The sequence below is a fragment of the Thamnophis elegans genome, chromosome Z (genome assembly GCF_009769535.1).
Source record: "Thamnophis elegans isolate rThaEle1 chromosome Z, rThaEle1.pri, whole genome shotgun sequence".
Lineage (NCBI taxonomy): Eukaryota > Metazoa > Chordata > Lepidosauria > Squamata > Colubridae > Thamnophis > Thamnophis elegans.
In genome coordinates, this window is record NC_045558.1 from 33,026,085 (window position 1) to 33,034,761 (window position 8,677).

The 8,677-nt window shown below is 32.9% G+C and overlaps 1 long non-coding RNA gene across 1 annotated transcript; it reads right to left on the bottom strand.

Annotated features, from left to right (window-relative positions):
- Positions 1-6,715: 6,715 nt before the first annotated feature.
- LOC116522694 lies at positions 6,716-8,139 on the bottom strand. Its single transcript, XR_004256991.1, has 2 exons — positions 7,833-8,139; positions 6,716-6,951 (listed from the first exon to the last, which is right to left on the bottom strand). It is a non-coding gene; the product is annotated as an uncharacterized LOC116522694 (long non-coding RNA).
- Positions 8,140-8,677: the final 538 nt, after the last annotated feature.

Below are 8,677 nucleotides of genomic sequence, written 5' to 3' on the forward strand. Positions count from 1 at the left end.
TTTGAGGTTCCTCTGTAATTCACGTTGCAGAGGACCTATGAAGTATACATAGGAAGCTTCCTCTGGAAATCAAAATCCAGGGGACATAAGAAGTATTCATAGGAAAGACGCAGAAATAGACATGTCCAGGTTTAATTCTATATATTAAGAACTGGACTTGTTTATATTAGAATGTAAAGTAATGGTGCTAGTTTAATATTTTTAGCTCTCCCTAGTTTTCATTTTGCTTTAGATTCTTTCTTGTTAATCTTCATTAGCATTTTCGTTAAAACTTTTGACAATTAATTTTTTTTCCTTCCTTGATCTACTTTTCAAGCCACCGATTAGTTCAGTATTAGGTATAGGTAAATGTTTTCAGCTTCAAACATACCATCATAGATTGCTCCTGAATGCAACGGATACACTTTGGACCACTCAAAAAGTGTTTTGAACTTGAAATATTTTACATGTCACTATTTACAAGAACTGTGGTAGACTTTCTTTTCTAGTGTGAATGTGTATAATTTTCCTATTTTTCTCATAATCCCCCAAATTATTTGCATTCTTTCTAAACATGGCCCTTTAAATTTATCTGATTTAGTATATCCAAAATTGGTGATTGGCAAGGAAATCAATGTTGTAATTGAAGGTCCCACGTTACCCCGTCAAGTCAGCTGACAAAACCCCCAGCATCGTAATTGGTTTCAACGGTTCAAATTCAAGTACACTTTTTTTCAAATGCTTAGTATCTTTCTCTGTCTCCCACCTTGCATAGGTTAGGAATGGTGCCCGAAGGAATGGTGTAAATATCTTACTGTATTTCTATCAATATATCTCAGTTTTAATTTTTTTTGTCTTATGTAGAAAACATTTTAGTTCTTCCCTTAGCGTTTTAGGTTTTTCTTTTCTTTTTGAGGTTCCTCTGTAATTCACGTTGCAGAGGACCTATGAAGTATACATAGGAAGCTTCCTCTGGAAATCAAAATCCAGGGGACATAAGAAGTATTCATAGGAAAGACGCAGAACTAGACATGTCCAGGTTTAATTCTATATATTAAGAACTGGACTTGTTTATATTAGAATGTAAAGTAATGGTGCTAGTTTAATATTTTTAGCTCTCCCTAGTTTTCATTTTGCTTTAGATTCTTTCTTGTTAATCTTCATTAGCATTTTCGTTAAAACTTTTGACAATTATTTTTTTTTCCTTCCTTCATCTACTTTTCAAGCCACCGATTAGTTCAGTATTAGGTATAGGTAAATGTTTTCAGCTTCAAACATACCATCATAGATTGCTCCTGAATACAACCGATACACTTTGGACCACTCAAAAAGTGTTTTGAACTTGAAATATTTTACATGTCACTATTTACAAGACCTGTGGTAGAATTTCTTTTCTAGTGTGAATGTGTATATTTTTCCTATTTTTCTCATAATCCCCCAAATTATTTGCATTCTTTTCTGAACATGACCCTTTAAATTTATCTGATTTAGTATATCCAAAATTGGTGATTGGCAAGAAAATCAATTTTGTAATTGAAGGTCCCACGCTACCCCGTCAAGTCAGCTGACAAAACCCCCAGCATCTAATTGGTTTCAACGGTTCAAATTCAACTAGACTTCTTTTCAAATCCTTAGTATTTTTTCTGTCTCCCACCTTGCATAGGTTAGGAATGGTGCCCGAATGAATGGTGCAAATATCTTACTGTGTTTCTATCAATATATCTCAGTTTTAATTTTTTTTTTCATATTAAAAACATTTTAGTTCTTCCCTTAGCGTTTTAGGTTTTTCTTTTCTTTTTGAGGTTCCTCTGTAATTCACGTTGCAGAGGACCTATGAAGTATACATAGGAAGCTTCCTCTGGAAATCAAAATCCAGGGGACATAAGAAGTATTCATAGGAAAGACGCAGAAATAGACATGTCCAGGTTTAATTCCATATATTAAGAACTGGACTTGTTTATATTAGAATGTAAAGTAATGGTGCTAGTTTAATATTTTTAGCTCTCCCTAGTTTTCATTTTGCTTTAGATTCTTTCTTGTTAATCTTCATTAGCATTTTCGTTAAAACTTTTGACAATTAATTTTTTTTCCTTCCTTGATCTACTTTTCAAGCCACCGATTAGTTCAGTATTAGGTATAGGTAAATGTTTTCAGCTTCAAACATACCATCATAGATTGCTCCTGAATGCAACGGATACACTTTGGACCACTCAAAAAGTGTTTTGAACTTGAAATATTTTACATGTCACTATTTACAAGAACTGTGGTAGACTTTCTTTTCTAGTGTGAATGTGTATAATTTTCCTATTTTTCTCATAATCCCCCAAATTATTTGCATTCTTTCTAAACATGGCCCTTTAAATTTATCTGATTTAGTATATCCAAAATTGGTGATTGGCAAGAAAGTCAATGTTGTAATTGAAGGTCCCACGTTACCCCGTCAAGTCAGCTGACAAAACCCCCAGCATCGTAATTGGTTTCAACGGTTCAAATTCAAGTACACTTTTTTTCAAATGCTTAGTATCTTTCTCTGTCTCCCACCTTGCATAGGTTAGGAATGGTGCCCGAATGAATGGTGTAAATATCTTACTTGTTTCTATCAATATATCTCAGTTTTAATTTTTTTTTTCATATTAAAAACATTTTAGTTCTTCCCTTAGCGTTTTAGGTTTTTCTTTTCTTTTTGAGGTTCCTCTGTAATTCACGTTGCAGAGGACCTATGAAGTATACATAGGAAGCTTCCTCTGGGAATCAAAATCCAGGGGACATAAGAAGTATTCATAGGAAAGACGCAGAAATAGACATGTCCAGGTTTAATTCTATATATTAAGAACTGGACTTGTTTATATTAGAATGTAAAGTAATGGTGCTAGTTTAATATTTTTAGCTCTCCCTAGTTTTCATTTTGCTTTAGATTCTTTCTTGTTAATCTTCATTAGCATTTTCGTTAAAACTTTTGACAATTATTTTTTTTTTCCTTCCTTGATCTACTTTTCAAGCCACCGATCAGTTCAGTATTAGTGATAAGTAAATGTTTTCAGCTTCAAACATACCATCATAGATTGCTCCTGAATGCAACGGATACACTTTAGACCACTCAAAAAGTGTATTGAACTTGAAATATTTTACATGTCACTATTTACAAGAACTGTGGTAGAATTTCTTTTCTAGTGTGAATGTGTATACTTTTCCTATTTTTCTCATAATCCCCCAAATTATTTGCATTCTTTTCTGAACATGGCCCTTTAAATTTATCTGATTTAGTATATCCAAAATTGGTGATTGGCAAGAAAATCAATTTTGTAATTGAAGGTCCCACGCTACCCCGTCAAGTCAGCTGACAAAACCCCCAGCATCTAATTGGTTTCAACGGTTCAAATTCAACTAGACTTCTTTTCAAATCCTTAGTATTTTTTTCTGTCTCCCACCTTGCATAGGTTAGGAATGGTGCCCGAATGAATGGTGCAAATATCTTACTGTATTTCTATCAATATATCTCAGTTTTAATTTTTTTTCTCTTATATAAAAAACATTTTAGTTCTTCCTTTAGCGCTTTAGATTTTTCTTTTCTTTTTGAGGTTTCTCTGTAATTCACGTTGCAGAGGATCTATGAAGTATACATAGGAAGCTTCCTCTGGAAATTAAAATTCAGAGGACATAAGAAGTATTCATAGGAAGTAGGTAGAAATAGACATGTCCAGGTTTAATTCCATATATTAAGAACTGGACTTGTTTATATTAGAATGTAAACTAATGGTGCTAGTTTAATATTTTTAGCTCTCCCTAGTTTTCATTTTGCTTTAGATTCTTTCTTGTTAATCTTAATTAGCATTTTCGTTAAAACTTTTGACAATTAATTTTTTTTCCTTCCTTGATCTACTTTTCAAGCCACCGATAAGTTCAGTATTAGGTATAGGTAAATGTTTTCAGCTTCAAACATACCATCATAGATTGCTCCTGAATGCAACGGATACACTTTGTACCACTCAAAAAGTGTTTTGAACTTGAAATATTTTACATGTCACTATTTACAAGAACTGTGGTAGAATTTCTTTTCTAGTGTGAATGTGTATATTTTTCCTATTTTTCTCATAATCCCCCAAATTATTTGCATTCTTTTCTAAACATGGCCCTCTAAATTTATCTGATTTGGTATATCCAAAATTGATGATTGGCAACAAAATCTATTTTGTAATTGAAGGTCCCACGTTACCCCGTAAAGTCAGCTGACAAAACCCCCAGCATCGTAATTGGTTTAAACGGTTCAAATTCCAGTACCCTTTTTTTCAAATCCTTAGTATCTTTCTCTCCCTCCCACCTTGCATAGGTTAGGAATGGTGCCCGAATGAATGGTGTAAATATCTTACTGTATTTCTATCAATATATGTCAGTTTTAATTTTTTTTGTCTTATGTAAAAAACATTTTAGTTCTTCCCTTAGCGTTTTAGGTTTTTCTTTTCTTTTTGAGGTTCCTCTGTAATTCACGTTGCAGAGGACCTATGAAGTATACATAGGAAGCTTCCTCTGGAAATCAAAATCCAGGGGACATAAGAAGTATTCATAGGAAAGATGCAGAAATAGACATGTCGAGGTTTAATTCCATATATTAAGAACTGGACTTGTTTATATTAGAATGTAAAGTAATGGTGCTATTTTAATATTTTTAGCTCTCCCTAGTTTTCATTTTGCTTTAGATTCTTTCATTAGCATTTTCGTTAAAACTTTTGACAATTAATTTTTTTTCCTTCCTTGATCTACTTTTCAAGCCACCGATCAGTTCAGTATTAGGGATAAGTAAATGTTTTCAGCTTCAAACATACCATCATAGATTGCTCCTGAATGCAACGGATACACTTTAGACCACTCAAAAAGTGTTTTGAATTTGAAATATTTTACATGTCACTATTTACAAGAACTGTGGCAGAATTTCTTTTCTAGTGTGAATGTGTATATTTTTCCTATTTTTCTCATAATCCCCCAAATTTTTTTGCATTCTTTTCTGAACATGACCCTTTAAATTTATCTGATTTAGTATATCCAAAATTGGTGATTGGCAAGAAAATCAATTTTGTAATTGAAGGTCCCACGCTACCCCGTCAAGTCAGCTGACAAAACCCCCAGCATCTAATTGGTTTCAACGGTTCAAATTCAACTAGACTTCTTTTCAAATCCTTAGTAGTTTTTTCTGTCTCCCACCTTGCATAGGTTAGGAATGGTGCACGAATGAATGGTGCAAATATCTTACTGTGTTTCTATCAATATATTTCTGTTTTAATTTTTTTTTTCATATTAAAAACATTTTAGTTCTTCCCTTAGCGTTTTAGGTTTTTCTTTTCTTTTTGAGGTTCCTCTGTAATTCACGTTGCAGAGGACCTATGAAGTATACATAGGAAGCTTCCTCTGGAAATCAAAATCCAGGGGACATAAGAAGTATTCATAGGAAAGACGCAGAAATAGACATGTCCAGGTTTAATTCTATATATTAAGAACTGGACTTGTTTATATTAGAATGTAAAGTAATGGTGCTAGTTTAATATTTTTAGCTCTCCCTAGTTTTCATTTTGCTTTAGATTCTTTCTTGTTAATCTTCATTAGCATTTTCGTTAAAACTTTTGACAATTATTTTTTTTTTCGTTCCTTCATCTACTTTTCAAGCCACCGATTAGTTCAGTATTAGGTATAGGTAAATGTTTTCAGCTTCAAACATACCATCATCGATTGCTCCTGAATGCAACGGATACACTTTAGACCACTCAAAAAGTGTATTAAATTTGAAATATTTTACATGTCCCTATTTACAATAACTGTGGTAGAATTTCTTTTCTAGTGTGAATGTGTATATTTTCCTATTTTTCTCATAATCCCCCAAATTATTTGCATTCTTTTCTGAACATGACCCTTTAAATTTATCTGATTTAGTATATCCAAAATTGGTGATTGGCAAGAAAATCAATGTTGTAATTGAAGGTCCCACGTTACCCCATCAAGTCAGCTGACAAAACCCCCAGCATCGTAATTGGTTTAAACGGTTCAAATTCAACTACACTTTTTTTCAAATCCTTAGTATCTTTCACTCCCTCCCACCTTGCATAGGTTAGGAATGGTGCCCGAATGAATGGTGTAAATATCTTACTGTATTTCTATCAATATATCTCAGTTTTAATTTTTTTTGTCTTATATAAAAAACATTTTAGTTCTTCCCTTAGCGTTTTAGGTTTTTCTTTTGTTTTTGAGGTTCCTCTGTAATTCACGTTGCAGAGGACCTATGAAGTATCCATAGGAAGCTTCCTCTGGAAATCAAAATCCAGGGGACATAAGAAGTATTCATAGGAAAGACGCAGAAATAGACATGTCCAGGTTTAATTCTATATATTAAGAACTGGACCTGTTTATATTAGAATGTAAACTAATGGTCCTAGTTTAATATTTTTAGCTCTCCCTAGTTTTCATTTTGCTTTAGATTCTTTCTTGTTGATCTTTTTTAGCATTTTCGTTAAAACTTTTGACAATTAATTTTTTTTCCTTCCATGATCTACTTTTCAAGCCACCGATTAGTTCAGTATTAGGGATAGGTAAATGTTTTCAGCTTCAAACATACCATCATAGATTGCTCCTGAATGCAACCGATACACTTTGGACCACTCAAAAAGTGTTTGGAACTTGAAATAATTTACATGTCACTATTTACAAGAACTGTGGTAGACTTTCTTTTCTAGTGTGAATGTGTATAATTTTCCTATTTTTCTCATAATCCCCCAAATTATTTGCATTCTTTCTAAACATGGCCCTTTAAATTTATCTGATTTAGTATATCCAAAATTGGAGTTGGCAAGAAAATCAATGTTGTAATTGAAGGTCCCACGTTACCCCGTCAAGTCAGCTGACGAAACCCCCAGCATCGTAATTGGTTTCAACGGTTCAAATTCAAGTACACTTTTTTTCAAATCCTTAGTATCTTTCTCTTTCTCCCACCTTGCATAGGTTAGGAATGGTGCCCGAATGAATGGTGTAAATATCTTACTTGTTTCTATCAATATATCTCAGTTTTAATTTTTTTTGTCTTATATAAAAAACATTTTAGTTCTTCCTTTAGCGCTTTAGATTTTTCTTTTCTTTTTGAGGTTCCTCTGTAATTCACGTTGCAGAGGACCTATGAAGTATACATAGGAAGCTTCCTCTGGAAATCCAAATTCAGAGGACATAAGAAGTATTCATAGGAAGTAGGTAGAAATAGACATGTCCAGGTTTAATTCCATATATTAAGAACTGGACTTGTTTATATTAGAATGTAAACTAATGGTGCTAGTTTAATATTTTTAGCTCTCCCTAGTTTTCATTTTACTTTAGATTCTTTCTTGTTAATCTTCATTAGCATTTTCGTTAAAACTTTTGACAATTAATTTTTTTTCCTTCCTTGATCTACTTTTCAAGCCACCGATCAGTTCAGTATTAGGTATAGGTAAATGTTTTCAGCTTCAAACATACCATCATAGATTGCTCCTGAATGCAACGGATACACTTTGGACCACTCAAAAAGTGTTTTGAACTTGAAATATTTTACATGTCACTATTTACAAGAACTGTGGTAGACTTTCTTTTCTAGTGTGAATGTGTATAATTTTCCTATTTTTCTCATAATCCCCCAAATTATTTGCATTCTTTCTAAACATGGCCCTTTAAATTTATCTGATTTAGTATATCCAAAATTGGAGTTGGCAAGATAATCAATGTTGTAATTGAAGGTCCCACGTTACCCCGTCAAGTCAGCTGACAAAACCCCCAGCATCGTAATTGGTTTCAACGGTTCAAATTCAAGTACACTTTTTTTCAAATCCTTAGTATCTTTCTCCCACCTTGCATAGGTTAGGAATGGTGCCCGAATGAATGGTGTAAATATCTTACTTGTTTCTATCAATATATCTCAGTTTTAATTTTTTTTGTCTTATATAAAAAACATTTCAGTTCTTCCTTTAGCGCTTTAGATTTTTCTTTTCTTTTTGAGGTTCCTCTGTAATTCACGTTGCAGAGGACCTATGAAGTATACATAGGAAGCTTCCTCTGGAAATCAAAATCCAGGGGACATAAGAAGTATTCATAGGAAAGATGCAGAAATAGACATGTCGAGGTTTAATTCCATATATTAAGAACTGGACTTGTTTATATCAGAATGTAAAGTAATGGTGCTATTTTAATATTTTTAGCTCTCCCTAGTTTTCATTTTGCTTTAGATTCTTTCATTAGCATTTTCGTTAAAACTTTTGACAATTAATTTTTTTTCCTTCCTTGATCTACTTTTCAAGCCACCGATTAGTTCAGTATTAGGTATAGGTAAATGTTTTCAGCTTCAAACATACCATCATCGATTGCTCCTGAATGCAACGGATACACTTTGGACCACTCAAAAAGTGTTTTGAACTTGAAATATTTTACATGTCACTATTTACAAGAACTGTGGTAGAATTTCTTTTCTACTGTGAATGTGTATAATTTTCCTATTTTTCTCATAATCCCCCAAATTATTTGCATTCTTTTCTGAACATGACCCTTTAAATTTATCTGATTTAGTATATCCAAAATTGGTGATTGGCAAGAAAATCAATTTTGTAATTGAAGGTCCCACGCTACCCCGTCAAGTCAGCTGACAAAACCCCCAGCATCTAATTGGTTTCAACGGTTCAAATTCAACTAGACTTCTTTT